Genomic DNA, 22,357 nt, shown 5'->3' on the forward strand with positions numbered 1-22,357 from the left:
CTTTCCAAGATGTCTGGCTCTAGATTAGTGATCGCATCATCATGATTATCTGGGTCGTGAAGATCTTTTTTGTACAGTTCTTCCGTGTATTCTTGCCACTTCTTCTTAATATCTTCTGCTTCTGTTAGGTCCATACCATTTCTGTCCTTTATCGAGGCCATCTTAGCATGAAATGTTCCCTTGGTATCTCTAATTTTTTGAAGAGATCTCTAGTCTTTCCCATTCTGTTGTTTTCCTCTATTTCTTTGCATTGATCGCTAAAGAAGGCTTTCTTATCTCTCCTTGCTATTCTTTGGAACTCTGCATTCAGAAATGCATTCTGCATTCAGAACTCAACATTCAGAAAATGAAGATCATGGCATCCGGTCCCTTCACTTCATGGGAAATAGAAGGGGAAACAGTGGAAACAGTGTCAGACTTTATTTTTTGGGGCTCCAAAATCACTGCAGATGGTGATTGCAGCCATGTAATTATGACCTACCTAGATGGCATATTGAAAAGTAGAGACATTACTTTGCCAACAAAGGTCCATCTAGTCAAGACTATGGTGTTTCCAGTGGTCATGTATGGATGTGAGAGTTGGACTATAAAGAAAGCTGAGTGCCAAAGAATTGATGATTTTGAATTGTGGTGTTGTTGAAGACTCTTGAGAGTCCCTTGGACTGCAAGGAGATCCAGCCAGTCCATTGTAAAGGAGATCAGTTTTGGGTGTTCATTGGAAGGACTCATGCTGAAACTGAAACTCCGATACTTTGGCCTCCTGATGGGAAAAGCTGACTCATTTTAAAAGACCTGATGCTGGGAAAGATTGAGGGCAGGAGAAGGGGATGACAGAGGATAAGATGGTTGGATGGCATCACTGACTCGATGGACATGGGTTTGGGTAGACTCCAGGAGTTGGTGATGGACAGGGAGGCCTGGCGTGCTGCAGTTTATGGTGTAACAAAGAGTCGGACATGACTGAGTGACTGAACTGAACTAAACTAGAGTTTGAGGCCAGTGAGAAGGGAAAATGACTGTGACGAGGGAGAGAGAGAAGAAAACACAGACCCCACAAGGTTAGATTAGAAACTGTCATGGCCTTTGACTGACTGTAAGCCTCCAACTTAAGTGACTTGGATGTACCATGGGAGCTAAACATACACTTGGCTCAGAAGTCAGAGATGGTAAAGATCTTACAGGAGTTGGATTAGCTACATGCCCCAAACCTGCAAGGGGAGCCAATAGGTAAGTTATTATATGCAAGAGCTTGGTCCCACAAATCTCCCAGCATAAAAGAATATGGCTGCTGCTCCATAGCCACCTCCCAAATATCAATCAAAATATTTCTTATGGCCTATGCTAACATGGAACTATTCAAGGCAGGAGCTTTGGGAGCTACAGCTCCGTTTTTGGAATAATACAAATTCATCAGAATATGTAATCATTCTAGGTAACACTGTGAACTGCAACTGACGCCTGGAAACAATACAGCAGTCTTTCTGAACTTTGGGATGATAGCAGGGGTATGTCAGTTTCACTCTTTTCTGTCCTATTTAGCGCTTCTTCTATCCTACAAATAGTCATTGAAGTACACTGATCATCCTGATTATTTTTAAAACTGTTGTAATGAGCAGTCAAAATATATTAAATAACCAGTGTCTATGGCTTGTGCTATATTTTGTGGAACAGAGTATGCTGAGTTTTGTACAGAACATGGAAATGCAGTCGGACTGTGGCCAGCTGGCTTTCCATCTAAATATAGTCCTATGCTGATAGGATCTGTTTCTTGGTAAAGGTTTTTACATCTAGCTCTCTAAACAGACTTTTTTTCTCTCTTGTTTTATTTTCAAAAGGAAAGTGATTGCAAACTTACTTTCCTCAATTTACTCTTCCTTTGTGAAGATTTAGCATCAGTAAAAAGATACGAGTAGTGAATATTTGAAGACAGGGTTGATCCCATGTTAGAGATATGCTAGAAGTTGAATGAATAGTTGAGCCATGAAGAAACACCCCTCTTCCTTTCCAAATTGCAATCAGAGAATAAGTTCACAAACTGTCAGCTCCATTAGTGGTTGGGTGCTGTGCTTAGTCATTCAGTCGTATCTGACTCTTTGCTACCCCATGGACTGTAGCACTAGACTTTATGGCTTCTGTAGACTGTGGTGGTATATGTAGCTTAGACTAATAAGACCTGACTCCCCATATTTAGACTGGCTGTGAGGACAGCTGAACTTGTAGGGAAGATATCAAGTACACTTGTGTATTCTTACCTGCTGCAAAAAAATTAGCAGGGTGGCTCCATCGTACCTGGTCACTGGTAGAACAGGGATAGAATAACAAATAATAAGCCTATACATGTGGAGGGATAGATACGCTTATGGTAACATGGTAATAGGAAATTAAGAGGAGGGCTAGAATAAATGAGCATGAACCTTCTCTAATTCCCTGGAAATGCCTAGAAGTCAGGAACTGTATCTTCTACTCACTGAAAACCTGGGTCATTCTGCTTCCTACAGGGTGGAAGAATAGGGGCTCAAAGAGGTCCCCCCAATACTCACCCCTTGTAGGTTGGGACAGAAGTCCTTGCTTAGGCAAATGTAAGACAGATGGATAAGAACTGACCCCAACAGTAGATTTATATAGCACCACAGTTTCAAACTGTTTTCAAATAAACATTCCAGTCAACCCTTGCAATCACTTGGTGAAGGAAGCTCTTTTTCACAGAATCAAGTACATTTAATCCCCATTTATTAAAAAGAAAGCCATCATTTGAGGAGGTTAAATGGCTAACCCAAGGTCACACAGATATCATGGTTAAAACCAGGACAGAAAACTAGGTCCTCTGATTGCGAGTCCACTCTTCGCATCACTGCATGTGATCTTCATATTGTTAAGGAATTTTAGAGGTCATCCTGCACAGCATCCAGAAGGCAAACCTCAGGCAATGGTGCATGTGTAAGGTTTCATCACAGGGAAGCAAGAGGGAGGGAAAGGAAAGTTAGAAAGAAGAGAGACGAGAACTACTGAATATGTTACTGCGTCAGCCACTGCTGTGTAGCAACCTGACATTTATTGAGAGCATCTTCTTTGCCAGGCACTAAGGATTTTAGGAGTAATAACTCCCTTCACCTTTGTAAAAATCCCATGAGATATGTGTTATTATTCTCATGCAATACACTAATGCACAATACATACTAACGCACAATACACAATGCCCCCCAACTCGTATGCTGAAACCTAATCCCCAGTGGGATGGTATTTGGAGGTGAGGACTGGAAGGTGATTAGGTCATGAGTGTGATAAGCACCCTAAATCAGACGGCAAGAGAGCTCCTCCAAGAGAGCTTCCTCCAAATAAGGACACGACAAGAAAACAGCTCTCTATGAGACAGGAAATAGGCTCTCACCAAGTATAAAATCTGTTGGCACCTTGATCTTAGACTTTCTAGCTTCCAGAACTGTGAGAAATAAAAGTCTTTGTTACAGAAGTTATCCAATCTGTAGTTTCCTTTCACAGCAGCCTGAATGGATGACGACCCCTTATTTTATATCAACAAAGCAACTGACGCATAGAGGGGTTAAATAACTTACTGGTGATCTTCCAGCTAGTAACTGCCATGTTAGTCGCTCAGTCATGTTTGACTTTTTGTGACCCCCATGGACTAGCCTGCCAGGCTCCTCTATCCATGGAATGCTCCAGGCAAGTATATGGGTGTGGGTAGCCATTCCCTTCTCCAGGGGATCTTCCTGACCCTGGGATCAAACACAGGTCTTCTGTATTGCAGATGGATTCTTTACGGTCTGAGCCACTTGGGAAGCGCCATACCTGCCAAGCTGGGGCGTAAAACCTGCAGGCTGCCTGAGGATGCCACACACTCGACCCCTGTGCTCCCCTGTAATAACAGAGCTTTCACATAGGAAGTTAATGAGAGGCAGCATGTAACCCATTCCCCAGGACAAGACGGAGGCATTGCTGCCCACCATTCAGCCTTGAGTGAAAACTGCTTCAAGGTGAAAGCTGTTCGATTTAAACCTATGTATGAAATCTACCTAATCACTAGTAGAAGCAAAATCTTTCTATTATATTACAGATTGGTTTTGTAGATTTTACTTTGGCAGGGGTTAGGGAGCAGAGAAAAAAGGCTGTTTTCATACTTAGAATAAATTCTTTTACAAGTAGCATTTGAACCAAAATTCTTGTATAATCATAAGAGTTTCCATTTTTAACCACCAGCCCACTTATTTCTCCTGGTATTTTATGTAACTCCGTCCTAGAATAAAAAGTAAATAAGACAGAATCAAGGGCATGGAGTCCTCTTAGAGATGAGGATAATAATGCCATATGAAATCCCCAGATGACCTGGTGTGAATTTATAGAAGCATTTTCATTGATATTAATCACTGTAGAGACAGAGTCTCTGAAAGGTCTAAGCATTAAAGGTAGTTGAGAACCAAGCTAGCGATCTCCCAGGAGTAGATAGCACACAAAATGGATGACATTTGGTATATGAGTAGAATAAACGCGACTGTGCCTCTGGCTTACAAGGCTTCTTCAGAGATGCAGTAACTCTTCAAAAGTTCAGTGGCCAGTGAGTAAAGAAGAGCTATAGAAACACTCGTGAATGTTACAAGATAAAAACTGCCTGAGAACTACTTTAATACTCCTTCCATCAAAGGCAAGGATTGTAACTCTTTTTATTTCTATATTATTAAATTTGGAGTGCCTAAAACAGTCCGACCGTTAGAGATGCACAATATATCTTGAATGAATGAATGTAAAAGATTTTGAAACAAACATTTTCATGTGGATGTGTATAGTATGTAATATGGCAGTGGTAGTCCGTTCTCAGCACTGCCCGTTGGATAGTGAATAATGGCCAAGGGACATCACTGATAGCAATCCCAGTTCTAAACTAGGGAGGAGGACTGTCTCCATCTCTCTTAAAAGAGGCATTTCATACTAAAGACGAACATTCCAGTCCTTTATTTCTTACTTATACTGTCCCAGCAATATTTTGAGTTTAATTTTGCTTTCCAGCAAATATATACTTGCTTCCAATTCCGTGAGAGAATGCACTGAATTTTTGATTCAAGCACTCTAGTCTTTCTTATCCGTTTTATATCTCATTGTGTATTTATCAATTAGAACTCTTAAAGTAAATCAGTCCCCCATGAATTTTATTAGTATGAATCTGTCCTCAAAGCTTTAATCAATTTTTTATATACTCAGAAAAACTGCCCCTAGCCTTACAGAATTGTAGAAAGAACACCATTGTTGGAAAAAGACCCAAGTTTAATTCTTAACTCTGATGACTAAGTCTGTGAGCTGTAAGTGTCAATTTTTCTGAGCTTCCGTTTCATGATTTCTTGTTATGAAAACATGAACAATAAGCAGGGATAAGATGAAATAGAATCAAAGTGCCTATAGATGGCCTATGTGTTATGCTGTGCTGTGCTCGGTCGCTTCAGTCATGTCTGACTCAATGTGTTATGAGTTGAACATGACTTGGGATCGAACCCATGTCTCCTGTGTTGTAGGTGGATTCTTTATCACTGTCCCACTAGGGAAGCCCAGATGGCCTATAGTAAGGCCAATATATGTTCTTTTTCTTTCTTTCAGCTGAGAAAAACTGGACAGACTAGCTCTTGCTGACTTCAGAATGATGCTACCTGCACGTGTCACCAGAAAAACCTCCAAGTATTCCAGATGCTGTTGCCCCTCTGTGTTTTTCAAATTGTCCTCAATGACACAGCAGAGTTTGCATAACTTCAGGTGTCAGCCCCTGTTTGATCTCATTCAGGTAGAATGAGATCTACTTGAATGGAAGAGCCCCTCTTCACCTACCATCAGCCTTTTCTGGCTTCTTTCTACCAGTTTCATTCCTAACGGTAGGCGGATCTAGAAATAATCTCTTTGCCTTAAGCCTGTGGTGGACCTTAAGGTCCTGCATGTCTGTGTTAGTCGGGATTCTCCATGGCCTTCTAGACCGTTGATTAGAACCCACATTTTGGAAAAATCTTAAATATGGTATAGTGTTAAAGAGAAATTCAGCAAAGAAGGGAAAACTTGAAAAGACTCAAGGTGAGATCAATTATTTAAAATAACTAGACATAAATTCTTCAAAACTAGACTAGTTTTAGTTCAAACATGATGCACTAAAAGCTGTTTGGTGCTGAGCACATATTTTTTATCTTGTCTGTATATTCTTCAGCAACCTAAATGAGTTTCTAGATTTATAAGCTTTAGCATTGTGACAATTTTTTTCTGAGGGCATCACTTTCATTTCTTTAAGGAGTTCAATTGTCCAAGAGGGGTAATTGTTCTGCATAGATGTTTTATTCTTAGTCATGCCAACCTCTGAAAATTTGTAGCTTGGTCCACTATTTTTATTTAGCTACATAGATTTTTTCATTTCAGAAGCTCTAAATACATGATATTTTCTTTAGTTTCCCTTGTGTTACAATTCTTCTCTGTCCCCCTAAAGGATAGGCATGTTGAAGTACTTATTTTTCAGGCTGTAAGGCAGTAAACATGAGAGCTAAAATTAAAACATCTATGTCACCATTTCTGAACAATTCATTTGATACCTAAACTATCTGGAACATCTCTGCCAACTCTATCTTTGTTGTTAGTTTGTTCCAAATTAAAGTATTTGGTTTACATAATTGAAAGAAGAGCATGACATTTTATTTCTCTTCTTTTCTATCCTTTATTCTTTTATTTTTTCACTTAAAATCCCCGCGCTAAAAATAATATCCAAACCTCCTAGAGATTAGCACTAAAAGTGTTATGCTACTTCCCTTTATTCAAGATATTTGTTGCTATTCAAACTCTTATCCATACAGGCATGGATGATAGATTAACTTAATAGATATTTTATTCCATCGTTTCTATTATCAGTACAGGCCAAGCAAAGGATACAGGTCCATTCATCAACTGCTTCATCCACTTACACACTCAGCAAGATTGTACCAAATCCGTTATCACAGTATGCAATGATGAATTAAACAAATATAGCCTCTGCCCTCATAGATCTTACAGTACTAAGTCAGAGCTAAATAGATAACACATCAACATGAAATGAGTAGTTACAAAATGTGACAAGTTACGAAAGAAACAAAAGCCTTTGTGATAGAGATGAACAGGAGCCAGGAGATAGAGTTGTCAGCAAGGACTCAAGAGGTGACATGGAAGCTTAGACATAAAGAATAAGAAGTCAGCCATGCAGAGATGGACGAACTTCCCAGGCAAAGGAAACTACATATATTAAGACTAGAAAAATTTGCAGTTTCAAGTTGCTGAAAGCAGGCACATGAACTGACTACAGTGGGCAAGTGAGAAAGTAATTGTAAAAGTATGCATGGAATGATGCTAAAGCTGAAACTCCAGTACTTTGGCCACCTCATGTGAAGAGTTGACTCATTGGAAAAGACTTTGATGCTGGGAGGGATTGGGGGCAGGAGGAGAAGGGGACGACAGAGGATGAGATGGCTGGATGGCATCACTGACTCAATGGACATGAATCTGAGTGAACTCCGGGAGTTGGTGATGGACAGGGAGGCCTGGCATGCTCCGATTCATGGGGTCGCAAAGAGTCGGACACGACTGAGCAACTGTACTGAACTGAACCAGATTATTTGGGACTTTTTGACGATGGTAAAATGACTGGATTTTATTATCCATGCAATAGAAAGCCTCAGAAAGAGTTCAGCCAAGAAGTGATGTGAGATAATGCATGTATTTAAAAGATACAACCTACAGTACGGAAACTGAATTGGAAGGAAAGGAAAGTCAAAGAGTAAAGCAGAGAGGCAGTTATTATAACAGTCCACGGGAGAGGTGACAGTGCAGATAAAGAAGTAACTATAGCTGTATGTGTAAATATGTGCACTGCCATTTGTGGGGGTGAGATGGGGAATGAGGGCATAGGGAAAGGAGGGGAAGAAAAGGAAAGAAACAGGTATCACTTCCAGGTTTTTAGATTGAACAAGTAGGTGGAAAGAGGACCATCTACTGAAATGGGGGAAAAATAGGAAGGAAGTGATGAACAGTGTGTATTTCAAATTTTCAGATTTACTCAAAACAGAATTAATATCATCAACTGAAATACAAAATCATCTTTGTTTCCTTACTTTATTTATAGCTACCAATATGACTTGGATATTCCCTGGTGGCTCAGACGGTAAAGAGTCTGCCTGCAATGCGGGAGACGTGGTTTAGTCTCTGGGTCAGAAGAGCCCCTGGAGAAGGAAATGGCAACCCACTCCAGTATTCTTGCCTGGAGAATCCCATGGACAGAGGAGACTTGCAGGTTACAGTCCATGGGGTCGCAAAGAGATGGACATGACTTAGAGACTTCATTTTCACTTTTCACTTTCAATATGACTGCACATTTGTATTTATTAGAGAGTCATTGCAAAGAGAAAACCAACAAATGCAACAAATGTTCCTAATTCTACCTGAAATTCTAATCTTCATATGACCAAAACTATAGATATTTTTCACATTACATGACCTATACCCACGTAGTTCATAATTCTCCAAAGTGTATCTGAATAGGTTAAAACTAACTCTCAAAATATCATAAAGGTCTTAGGCATTTTGTTGCTGTTGCTAAAGTCATTCATATTTTCCTTTGTTTATAAGCTTTGGTATGAGAAAAGGCATCCTGAATAACAAAGGTTTAAGCCATTTGAGAAAGTTTGGACAGAGCCCCCTTAAAGAGGTTTCCATCTGTGTGATGATTGGGTGCCTTCTACCATCAACAGAGAAGAGACAGCAAGTATTTCTCCTCCCAGATATATGGAATACACTACCATTTTTATATGATAATGATCTATACTAGCTGTACCTGACTTGTGTAGAAGTTTTAATACATTATTATTTTTAAAAATGTATTTACTTTTTAGTTGAAGGATAATTGCTTTACAAAATTTTGTTGGTTTCTGCCAAACATCAACACGAATCAGCCATAGATATACATATGTCCCCTCCCTCTTGAAACTCCTTCCCATCTCCTTCCCCATCCCACCCCTCTAGGTTGTGGCAGAGTCCCTGTTTGAGTTCCCTGAGTCATACAACAAATTTCCATTGGCTATCTATTTTACATATGGTAATGTAAGTTTCCATATTACTCTCTGGATACATCTCACTCTCTCCTTCTTCCCCCTACCGCCTTAATACCTTATTGACTGGGTTTTTTTTTTTTTTTTTTTTTTTTGCAGACACAAATACCTATGGCTGGCGAGTTATTATGTAAGTGAAAGTTGAAACATCTCCAGTCAATAACATTCATGTGACAAAAGATGTATTAATATGCCTCTGGTCAATGAGCTGTTAGCATAAGTGACATACACATTTAACTTATTAATTGAATGCATCTATTTATCTCTTGCCACCATTGACTCACCTCTCTACTTCCTGGACACTTGTATCAGAGACAGTTCTACATGTTTCAGGTCTTACCTCAGGCATCACTTTCTTATGAATTTTCTTTGATATTCTCCCTTCTCAATACCTGGCTGGACTAGATGTCTTTTTTCTATGCTTCATTAGCATTTTTTTATACTCCTCTCTGAGTACAGGCTATACTGTAATTACTGGTTAATAAGATTATACATTGCTTTGTGGTCTAGGAGTATTTTTATAAGTTGGGGGGTCAGTTCAGTTCAGTAGCTTAGTTGTGTCTGACTCTTTGTGACCCCATGGACTGCAGCATGCTAGGCTTCCCTGTCCATCACCAACTTCCAGATCTTGCTCAAACTCTTGTCTACTGAGTCAGGGATGCCACCCAACCATCTCATCCTCTGCTGTCCCCTTGTCCTCCTGCCTTCAATCTTTCCCAGCATCAGGGTCTTTTCCAATGAGTCAGTTCTTCACATCAGGTGGCCAAAGTACTAGAGCTTCAGATTAAGCATCAGTTCTTCCAATGAATATTCAGGACTGATTTCCTTTAGGATTGACTGGTTGGATCGCATTGCAGTCTACGGGACTCTCAAGAGCCTTCCAACACTACAGTTCAAAAGCATCAATTCTTCGGTGCTCAGCTTTCTTTATAGTCTAACTCTCACATCCATACATGACTACTGGAAAAACCATAGCTTTGACTAGACAGACCTTTATTGGCAAAGTAATGTCTCTGTTTTTTAATATACTGTCTAGGTTTTTCATAGCTTTTCTTCCAAGGAGCCAGGATCTTCTAATTTCATGGCTGCAGTCATCATCTGCAGTCACTTTGGAGCCCAAGAAAATAAAGTCTGTTACTGTTTCCACTGTTTTTCCATCTATCTGCCATGAACTGATGGGACAAGATGCCATGATCTTCGTTTTCTGAATGTTGAGTTTTAAGCTAACATTTTCACGCCCCTCCTTCACTTTCATCAAGAGGCTCTTTAGTTCCTCTTCGCTTTCTGCCATAAGGGTGGTGTCATTTGCATATCGGAGGTTATTGATATTTCTCCTGGCAATCTTGATTCCAGTTTGTGCTTCCTTCAGCCCGGCATTTCACATGATGTTCTCTGCATATAAGTTAAATAAGCAGGGTGACAATATGCAGCCTTGATGTACTCCTTTCCCAATTTGGAACCAGTCTCTTTTTCCACGTCCAGTCTAACTGTTGTTTCTTGACCTGCACACAGATTTCTCAGGAGACAGGTAAGATGGTCTGGTATTTCCATCTCTTTAAGAATTTTCCATAGTTTGTTGTGATCCACACAGTCAAAGTCTTTAGCATAGTCAATGAAACAGAAGTAGATGTTTTTCTGAAATTCTCTTGCCTTTTCTATGATCCAAATTGAGGATACTGTCACAAAATAAATGTATGTGATATGAATAAATGAGTGGATAATCCAATAGTAGAGGGTTTTGTCCTTGCACTATAATTTTATTTATTGTTTATAAAGATGACATATAGAACATAGATAAAAGCAATAATAGCATCATTATATTCTTATTGAATCAAAACTTCCCTTCCTAGGCTAGAGTAGAGCAATATGGTGGGAGTGGGTGATGATGGGTGAAGCTAGATAGAACTGGGTCAGAATATTCTTATAACAAGTTTTAGCAGGTGGATTAAGCCCTTACTTAATACACTATCATCTCTGAAAATATATGCAAGCTGATTCTTTACCAAAGCATTTATCTGATATCTTGTTGACATGAATTCAGATAGAATTTTATTATTTCAAGTTTCATTTAGCTATTTAGTTTTGCAAAATCAGTTCTGACAGATTTACAAATCCCTAGGGGTTATATTAATCTGATAAGGAAATGTGCTCTTCGGATTTGTTATATATGGGGTTTTCTTCATTCTGAAAGTAATAATTGCAACCAAGTTTATCTCCTTCTTTTCTTTTCCCATGTTAAAGTAAAAATAAGCCAAATAAGTTAGTATCTGAGTCAGATAAATATTATAACTAATTTTCTCCAAATTCTGTTTTTAATAATAGCTTTAAATTAAATTTTGTCAAGCTGACAAATGTAATATCTTTTTTGGTTTGGAAATATTTTCTCTAATCACTAGCAGGTTGGACTGTCTCCACAATTGCTTTGTAGCTGTTTGGTTTGCTTCTTTGTAATACACCTATTGTGTAACTTGTCAGATGCCTGTTTTTCTAGTCAGGCCCTAGACTTAGTTTTGTTGATTTGTTGAAGTTCCTTTATGGTCTAGATCAGGAATCATCCCACTTTTCTTTAAAAGAGCCAAATAGTATATATTTTAGGCATTGTGAGCCTTATAGGATCTCTATTGCAACTACTCAACCTGTGCCATGAGGTGACAAAGCAGACACAGACACTGTACAATCTTTTGTTAGTGGAATATAAGATAGTGCCAAGTCACACAATCAATAACTGACTTGGATTCTGTGATATTTGATTAATGTCTGTGGTGATATATATTTGAGTCATTATCCTCACTAAACTGGAAATTTTTCTTCTATTCTTAGTTTGATAAGATGTCATCATTCTTAGATGGGCTTCCTTGCTGGCTTAGTGGTAAAGAACCTGCCTGTCAATACAGGAGATGCAAGAGACGTGAGAGATGCAGGTTCAACCCCTGGGTTGGGAAGATCCCCTGGAGGAGGGCATAGCAGCCCACTCCAGTATTCTTGCCTGGAGAACCCCATGGACAGAGGAGCCTGATAGGCTAGTCCATGGGGTTGCTAAAGAGTTGGACACAACTTAGTGACTAAACAACAACAACAAGCATAGATGTTGAACTTGACTTATAATTTGGCCACTTTTAGTCAGGAAACCAGTTAAATTTCCTCTAGTCTATTAATGAGAATTACGTTCATTTATTTTCTGATATTTAACCATTCTTCCATTTCTGTGATAAAACCCATTGCTTGTGCTATGGGATTTTTAAAAATATGCTATTTATCTCAGTAAGCTAATGTTTTACTTAGAAATTTTTCATTCCTGTTTATCAGTGAAATAAGCCTGTGGTTTCTTTTCTTGTGTTGCCCGTCTCTGGTTTTGAAATCAAGTTACATCATGCTCATGAAATAAGCTAGGAAGTGCCCTTTTACTTTTTACTAGAAACTTTTATATGTAAGTCACCATTTAACTATTCCTTTAAACTGGTAGAATCCCTTAAATAAAACTGTCTTGGCTTATGGCTTTTGAAGATGAATATTTAAAAAATCAAACAGCTTATTTTTCTTTAATATTCATTTGTCTATTCAAGTTTTATATTTCTTTTTCTGTTCATTACTGGTATTTTATTTTTCTTCAGAAATGTGTCTTTTATAATGAATTTCAGTTTTATTACCATACAGTTATGTACTTTAAAAAACATTTAAAAACTTTAATCTGTGGTTGTCTCAATTTATTTATTCTGTAATGTGTGAATTTTAAGCTTTTTCTTAAAGTCTTGCCTGGGTCTATGTATTTAATCAATCCTTTCAAATAACTATTTTCGTTATTCTACATGATTTTTTATTTCACTTATTTCTGGTCTTTACTTCTTCTTTCTTGTTCCTTTGACTTTGCTCTACTGCTTTTTCTGATTGAATTAATTGAATGCTTAGCTCATATTAAAAATAGCTGTTGTTTCCTGATAAATATGCATAAAGTAATAAATTTCTCTTATATTGTTTCATCTGTGCCACATGATTCATTGTAAATTTGTTTTCATTCTCATCCAGTTCTGAGCATTTTGCAATAGCCTGTATGAATTTCTTTTACAATACAGCTATAGAGTGCTGCTGCTGCTAAGTCGCTTCAGTCATGTCCAACTCTGTGCGATCCCGTAGACGGCAGCCCACCAGGCTCCCCTGTCCCTGGGATTCTCCAGGCAAGAACACTGGAGTGGGTTGCCATTTCCTTCTCCAATGCATGAAAGTGAAGAGTGAAAGTGAAAAGTGAAAGTGGAGTAGCTCAGTCGTGTCTGACTCTTCGCAATCCCATGGACAGCAGCCTACCAGGCTCCTCCATCCATGGGATTTTCCAGGCAAGAGTACTGGAGTGGCTTGCTATTGCCTTCTCTGAGAGCTATAGAGTAGTATACTTTACAAGTACTATAACTGAGAGTTTTCTAAACAATCCATTTATTTCCTAATTTTATTAAAATTATTGCCAGAGAATATAGTCTGTATTATTTTTGAAATTTATTGTTGTTTCCTCCATTCTCGAGCACATGGAGAGAGTCTACAAATTTTCTGTGTGTTCACAAAGAGTTTGTTATTCTCTTTGTCTATTTATTGGGTATAATACCTTAGCACATTTCTAGCACCCTATTATATAGCTGGTTTCAGCTTGTTAAGAATTGAATTATTTATATATTCAAATATTTATATATTCAGATCTCTGTATCTTTTTGATGGAGGGTGGGAATACATAAAAAAATTCTAACTGAAATTGTTGATGACTCTATTTCTCCTTGCTATTTTGTCAGTTATTACTTTTCTATATGTCTGATTATATTATTAAGTACATATGCATTCATAATAATAATACCTCCTTACTCTATTGTTCTTATTTTTCAGTTTTAGCAGTATAAAACTATACATTGTACTCATAATATTTTTTTTTGTCTCAAATCCTGTTACATCAGACCACACATCTACCACAGTTTCTTCTTGTCTGGTATCTCATCTTCTATTCTTTAATTTTCAAATTTTATTATGCATTTGCTTGAATTATGTTCCTTGAATGCAATATATTGCTAGATCTTGCTTTTCTAATAGATCACTGGTATATTTTATCAAACATTTAAGAACCAAATTAGTATCAATTCTATACAATAGTTGAAAATGGAACATTTTCCAACTCATTTTAAGATGCCAGAATTATCATGATGGCAAAACCAGACAAAGATGTTGTAAAGAAGAACACAAGAGACCAAATCAAAAAAGTCTTCCACAAAATTTTAGTAAAGCAAACCTGTTAGTGTATAGAAAGGCTTACACTTCACAACCAAGAGTAATACTTCGCAACCATTCACACCCTGGAAATGAAAAACTGGTTTCATAGTTTGAAAAATCAATATAATTCACCATATTAACAGACTAAAGTGCTATCATATGATCACCTCAATAGATGGCAAAAAAAAAACATTCGACAACTCAACTTCTGCTACAATTGAACAAGTGTCCACCTCTCCCTGCCAGTCCTCTCTCTCCTTAAATTCTGAGCTGCTTGGTCATCCTGTGACCTCAGCTCTGTGATAGCTCAAGAAAAGTCATAAACTAGCAGTTTCCTCAGATTTGTGTTGGTGGTGGTGTGACTGTAACATACAAGGGTGAGAGCAATGCCTCTTTCAGCTCTCTAATCCTAAGCAGAAACTAAAAGTGGTAATAACTGCCTTTTTATTCCTAACGTTCATATTATTTTTTCACATCCTGCAGAACTTGTTTTATTTCTGATGAGTTTGACTCAAACTTTCTTACATTAAAATAGAAGGCACGGATTTCTCTTTTTCAGGAAGATGGAGCTGACATAATTTCCCCTATTCTAGCTACTAAGCACAACTAAAATCCCTGGACACTATATATAAAACAAATGTAACACAACTCTAAAAAGGTGAAGGAAAAAGGCATATTGGCCAAAGACCTTGACATACAAGGAACAACAGAGTACTAAGTTCCCTGGGATTTCTTTTTGCCTCAAATATATCAGATTTGGACTTGAAGCAGCTGGCAGTCCAGATACTATCAGGTATAGACAATAAAGTCCCAAGAAAAGCTTGGTTTCTCTAGCTGAAGGACCAGAAAACAGGAAGTCGAAGTCTGGCAAGACAGAATGCTTTTAGGCAATAATTGCTTTCTTTCAGCCAAACATCATAGAAAAAGCTGGCTGTACCAGCAAAGGCCAAGTGTGGATCCTTCATTTCAACCCTGCCAGGCTGTCATGAGGTGCCCCATCCTCTGGGCTGGGAAGGTATCAGAGAAGCAGGGTTCATCTCACAGGATGGTAATGACATCTGTCCCTGTAGGGTCAGTGGAGACCATGTGGGAAGCCTGGATTTTAACTCTCCCGGCCCGCTCCCAGGAATAAGGAGGTGCGCTTTCCCTTCCCGCTGGGGTGATACTGGAGCAGGACCAGTGGAGACTCAAAACCTTCACCACCACTCAGCAACAATGAGGCTACAAACTCTTTCCTGACTTACCACCAAAAGCAAGATTCATAAAAGAGGAAACTGACAAATTGCAGACTCCATCAGAATTAAACATTTCTGATCTGTTAAAAACCACGTGAAGAGGATGAAAAGTCAAGTCAAAGACTGGGGGAATATTTTGCAAACCACGTTCCCAACAAACAATTAGCATCTGTAGAATACACAGAGGACTCAAAACACAACAGCAGAAAAGCAAACAGTAACATTGGAAAATGGGCAAGGGATATGGACAGACATTTCAGTGCATGGGATATACAGATAGTAGCAAACACATACCATACCATTAAATTAGTGAAAACTAAAACTACAATGAGATATCACTACGTATCTATCAAAATCGTTATAAAATGGTGGCCACACCAAATACTGATGAATACGTAGGGAAATGAGATCACACTATACACTCCTCGGTGTGCTGCAGTCCACGGGGTTACAAAGAGTCACACATGACTTCAGTGACTGAACAACAGCATATATTGCTGGTGGGAATGTAAAATGTTACAACCACTCTGCAAAGTTCTTTGGTAATTTCTTAAAAACTAAACATGCGACTACCTTCTGCTTCAGGAATTTTATACCTGGATGTTTTTTTTTTTTTTTTTAAGGAAAATGAAAATCTTTTTCACAGTAACTCTAACTGTAGTAACTATAAACCAAACCCCCCTAGATGTCCTTCAACAGGGGAATGATTAAATTGTGGTGCATCCATACAGTGAAATTCTATTCAGCAATAAAGAAAAACAGGCTATTCATAAATGCAGCAGCATGGATGACTCTCTGGAGAACTATGTCTAATGATAAAAGCCAATCCCGAAAGCTACATACTATATGATTCTATTTATGTAACATTGTTGAAACAACAAAATTATAGAATGTGGAACAGATTAGTGATTGCTCAGGAGGGGATTGGATGTTGTTATAACAATGGGAAACAAGAGGGGTCCTTATGGGTGGAAACATTGTCTCAGACTGCATCAAGCAATATTCTGGCTGTGATGTTGTATGATTGTTCTTGCAAGATGTCAGCACTGAGGGACACTGGGTAAAGAGTATGTGGGTTTTCTCTATATCATTTCCTAACAACTGAATGTGAATCTACAATCATCCCAAAACAAAATTTTAATTCAAAAATAAAAGTTACATATTTTTTACCTCTTTAAGCACCCTGAGAAAATTTAATACTGCATATAGTGAATTCACATTTTGTTGTTAGTGTTCTTTTTCATTTTATTTTTTCATGCATTTGGATTTTTGTTTTATAGATTTATCTGAAAATTTTATGATTTTTCCACCTCCTTCTCCATCTTCCCTCCATCTGCCTCTGCCTCTTTCTGTCTTTCCCCCTCCCTCCTTTTCCTCTCCTCTCATCTTTTCTCCTGACAGCTGTCCCTCCCTCCACAACATATATAAATCTGACCTCATTCTTCCCTGCCTAGAAGTTCTTTTTTTTTTTTTAATCACTTCCACTCAGAAGTTTGGAAAGCAAACAAAGAATAATTAATCCAAAACAAGGAACTCAGTGATGTTTTGGGATTTCTATGCTGTGACAATAGTGCGTGTGTGCACGCACGCACTCAGTCATGTCTGACTCTGCGGCCCCAAGGACCATAGCCTGCCAGGCTCCTCTGTCCATGGAATTTTTCCAGCATGGATACTGGAGTGGGTTGCCATTTTCTACTCCAGGGGATCTCCCCAATTCAGAGACTGAACCCACGTCTCTTACATCTCCTGCATTGGCAGGTGAATTCTTTACCACTGTGCCACCTGGGAAGCCCCCAGGGATACTGGGCACATTGAAAAAGCAAGTATTGAACCAGCAGATGATTTTAGTTCATGGTCATGAAGTTTGGCTTGCTGCAATCATTTCCTTAGGTCCTCAGTTTCCCATAAAGCTGAAAAGCCAGGATGCATGTTAGTAGCTTGTATTTATTCTCATTTCATGGGTCATAGAGCTGTACACAAGCCCACAACTTCATCCAGCAAACCTCTCTCCAATGCCTCATCGTGTGAAGACTCTGGCCGTGCTGCCGGGCAGGAATGGGACTCTTGGACAATATTGCTGGCTTCTGGAACCAGTTCCCAGAATACCACTTATCCATTCATTTCTGGGAAGTTCCTGCTTCATGAACATGTTCCTCTTGTTTTTGAGCCTGAAGATATATTTTTGGCTTTTCTAGTTCATCATTCCCATAGGTTTATAAGTTATAGCTACTAGAAATATCAATAACCTCAGATATGCAGATGACACCACCCTTATGGCAGAAAGCAAAGAGAAACTAAAGAGCCTCTTGATGAAAGTGAAAGAGGACAGTGAAAAAGTTGGCTTAAAACTCAACATTCAGAAAACTAAGATCATGGCATCTGGTCCCATCATTTCATGGCAAATATATGGGGAAGCAATAGAAACAGTGAGAGACTTTATTTTTTTGAGCTCCAAAATGACTGCAGATGGTGACTGCAGCCATGAAATTAAAAGATGCTTGATCCTTGGAAGAAAAGCTATGACCAACCTAGACAGCATATTAAAAAGCAGAGACATTACTCTGCCAACAAAGGTCCATCTAGTCAAAGCTATGGTTTTTCCACTAGTCATGTATGGATGTGAGAGTTGGACTACAAAGAAAGCTGAGCACTGAAGAATTGATGCTTTTGAACTGTGGTGTTGGAGAAGATTCTTGAGAGTCCGTTGGGCTGCAATGTGATCCAACCAGTCAATCCTAAAGGAAATCAGTCCTGAATATTTATTGAAAGGACTGATGCTGAAGCTGAAACTCCAATACTCTGGCCACCTGATGCAAAGAATCAACTCATTGGAAAAACCTTGATGCTGGGAAAGGTTGAAGGGAGGAGGAGAAGGGGATGACAGAGGATGAGATAGTTGGATGGCATCACCAACTTGGTGGACGTGAGTTTGAGTAGGCTCTGGGAGTTGGTGATGGACAGGGAACCTGACGTGCTGCAGTCCATGGAGTTGCAAAGAGTCGGACACGACTGAGTGACTGAACTGAATAGGTTTATAGTATAAATTCAACTGTACTATCTTGCCTTGAAATACAGTCATAGCAATGTGCTTTTCACCTGCATTTTTACTTAACATGAATTCCTGATTTTAGTGAATAGAAGAAAAGTAGCTACCAAATTTATAAAAGGAAAAATTCATATCATATCCTAACCTGCTAAAATTAGCTTGTCAAATGTTTTAATTCATTATATTTATTAAAACTTTCTATGTAAATGGGCTTTCCAACATTTAAGGGTATTTTCTAGGGACATAACATTTTATAAAATGTTTTAAAATATGGTGTAAGGTGTATAATATCCATGAAATTAGTGTCTTCCCAAAACCACTCACAGCTATCTACAAAGCTTACAAAATATTTCATTTTTTTGCCCATGAATAAGCAATAAATTACTAACAACTCATGTGACTAAACACTTAAAAAATGAAAGTAGCAGTGATGAGAAGCCCATCCATGTCACATAAACAAGGCATTAAAGGTAGGCAGACCATGGCAGCAAAAAGTGAATGTGCCTACGAGCTCCACACACATTTCAACCCTGATCCATGTTTTAAAAGGACCAAAATTGTGCACAAGAAGAATTTGGGAAAATGAACTGCTGGTTTCACAGTGTAGCATCTATTAGCACACAATCCTGATACATGGAGCATTCTGTCACATTTCCCTCTTATTTCTACTTCTCTCAAGTTCTATCCTTAGCTAAAAAGAATAACACGACTAGATAATGATCTATTGTGCCTACACTGCTTTACCTAGACCATGTCTGCATTATATAAAGTGATTTGGTGCTCTTTCAATTCTGATAATAAGAGGGGACAGTCAACACAGATAACTGAGGACAAATGTTCCACTGGAGCCCTGAAGAGTCTTGCTTTGTTATCCATATTAATCATTTAACTACATCATCACCAAATTCCATTTTGTTTTATGTGGCATCAAGACAATCTTAATATTTTATTAGTATTCCATGCAAATTCATTTTAACCTGTTTAGTTTGCCACAGCACAAGCTAAGCACCATCCCTTAAAGAACTGGCAGGATCAGAAACTAATCACATATTTCTAGGATATGGGCTCCATATCTTATGCATTAATAAGCAAGTTAAGCAAATTTGATAATAAATCCTGAAATCCTGTGCTCCCTATTGGGTTTGCCATAGGGAAAATTAAAAAGAAAACATAATATATTTTATTGATTTGGCCATAGGGATAAAGTTTTATGTATTCTCAGTCTTAAAAAATAACTTGTTAATTCATTGTTTCTCAGTATCAACTCTATTGACATTTTGGGGCCAGATAATTCTTTGTTGTAGGAATTGTGCTGTGCCTTGCAGGATATTTAGCAGTATCCCTGGCCTCTGGCTTCTGGATGCCAGTAGCAAACTGGTATCTCAAGTTAGTCTAAGATAATCCAGCATGTCTCTAAACATTAGCAAATGACCCCTGGGGGCAAAAAACTGTCCCCTATTAAGAACCATTGCTTAAACTTGATTCTTTTTGAGGATCAGGTGTTTTCACCTTCCAACCTTTCAGTTCACTGTTATGAATTTGACCTCAAAATTTGTCTATGGAGATCTACATTATAAAACTACATTTTTTCCCCCTATTCTCAGATGGATATGGCTTTCCTGGTGGCTCAGTGTTAAAGAATCCACCTGCCAATGAAGGAGACATGGGTTCAAACTCTGGGTCAGGAAGATCTCCTGGAGAAGGAAATGGCAACCATCTCCAGTATTCTTGCTTGGAAAATCCCATGGGCAGAGGAGCCTGGTGTGCTGGAGTCCATGGAGTCGCAAAGAGTAGGACATGACTTGGTGACTGAACAACAGATGGATAATGAATGCTATGAATTAAGAACCTGAGATGTTAACCTATTAATAGCTGTTCTTGTCCGTTTTCTCACCCTAACACCAATTATCCTTAGACACCAAAATAAAAGCTGGTCTCTGGACTATTGTCCAGAGACTGAAAAGACAACTTCCAACACTCAGCAAAGATACCAAATTCCATGCTCCTTAGGAATTGATGGTTTTGAACCGTGGTGTTGGAGAAGACTCTTGAGAGTCCCTTGGACTGCAAGGAGATCAAACCAGTCCATCCTAAAGGAGATCAGTCCTGGGTGTTCATTGGAAGGACTGATGCCAAAGCTGAAACTCCAGTACTTTGGCCACCTGATGTGAAGAACCAACTCATTGGAAAAGACCCTGATGCTGGGAAAAATTAAAGGCAGAAGGAGAAGGGGAACACAAAGGATGAGATGATTGGATGGCATCACCGACTTGATGGACATGAGTTTCAGTAGGCTTCGGGAGTTGGTGATGGACAGGGAAGCCTGGTGTGCTGCAGTCCATGGGACTGCAAAGAGTCGGACTCAGCTGAGCAACTGAACTGAATCAGGCTTTAAAGCTATCTGTGGAGAGCCAAAAACCAAATTTAGATTGACACCTCAATCTCTTTAATGACTTAGAACTTCATTCATAGTATATTTGAAATAAAAATAATATGAATTTTGTAGCCAGTTTACTTAAGATGTTTACATGTCAAGAGCCTCCTAATCCATGTAAAATCTCTATGTTCCTAATAAGGTGACGCATGAATGATTCATACAGAACTCTACAATTCTTTACATACTAACATTACCCAATGTTTTAGATCTGAAAGGAGTGATTCAATCTCACAATGTTTTTCTTGACCCTTTTTAAGGAGATGGACTTTGTTTCCAAAAGTATATTAATTGCTATAGCTTTCGTGTAAATATAAATGCAATTCTTATATACCATTTTAAGACTCACTGCCCCCCTCCACCAAATTCTGATATTTGACAATGTAATTTACACATCAATATCCTCCAATGATTCTGCAGCTCTTGACTCACTGTTTTGAGGTAATTTTCTGAAATGAGTAAGAATAACCCAAGAGTGCAGTCTCTAAACACCAGTTCTGTTCTGTTCTGTTCAGTCTCTCAGTCATGTCAGACTATTTGCGACCCCATGAATCGCAGCACGCCAGGCCTCCCTGTCCATCACCATCTCCTGGAGTTCACCCAAACTCATGTGCATCAAGTCATTGATGCCATCCAGCCATCTCATCCTCTGTCGTCCCCTTCTCCTCCTGCCCCCAATCCCTCCCAGCATCAGGGTCTTTTCCAATGAGTCAAATCTTCGCATGAGGTGGCCAAAGTATTGGAGTTTCAGCCTCAGCATCAGTCCTTCCAATGAATACCCAGGACTGATCTCCTTTAGGATGGACTGGTTGGACCTCCTTGCAGTCCAAGGGACTCTCAAGAGTCCTCTCCAGCACCACAGTTCAAAAGCATCAATTCTTCAGCACTCAGCCTTCTTCACAGTCCGACTCTCACATCTATACATGACTACTGGAAAAACCATAGCCTTAACTAGATGGACCTTTGTTGGCAAAGTGATGTCTCTGATTTTCAATATGCTATCTAGGTTGGTCATAACTATCCTTCCAAGGAGTAAGCGTCTTTTAATTTCATGGCTGCAGTCACCATCTGCAGTGATTTTGAGCCCAAAAAAATAAAGTCTGACACTGTTTTTACTGTTTCCCCATCTATTTCCCATGAAGTGATGGGACCGGATGCCATGATCTTAGTTTTCTGAATGTTGAGCTTTAAGCCAACTTTTTCACTCCCCTCTTTCACTTTCATCAAGAGGCTCTTTAGTTTCTCTTCACTTTCTGCAATAAGGGTGGTGTCATCTGCATATCTGAGGTTATTG

The sequence above is a fragment of the Capricornis sumatraensis genome, chromosome 13 (assembly GCF_032405125.1).
Source record: "Capricornis sumatraensis isolate serow.1 chromosome 13, serow.2, whole genome shotgun sequence".
Lineage (NCBI taxonomy): Eukaryota > Metazoa > Chordata > Mammalia > Artiodactyla > Bovidae > Capricornis > Capricornis sumatraensis.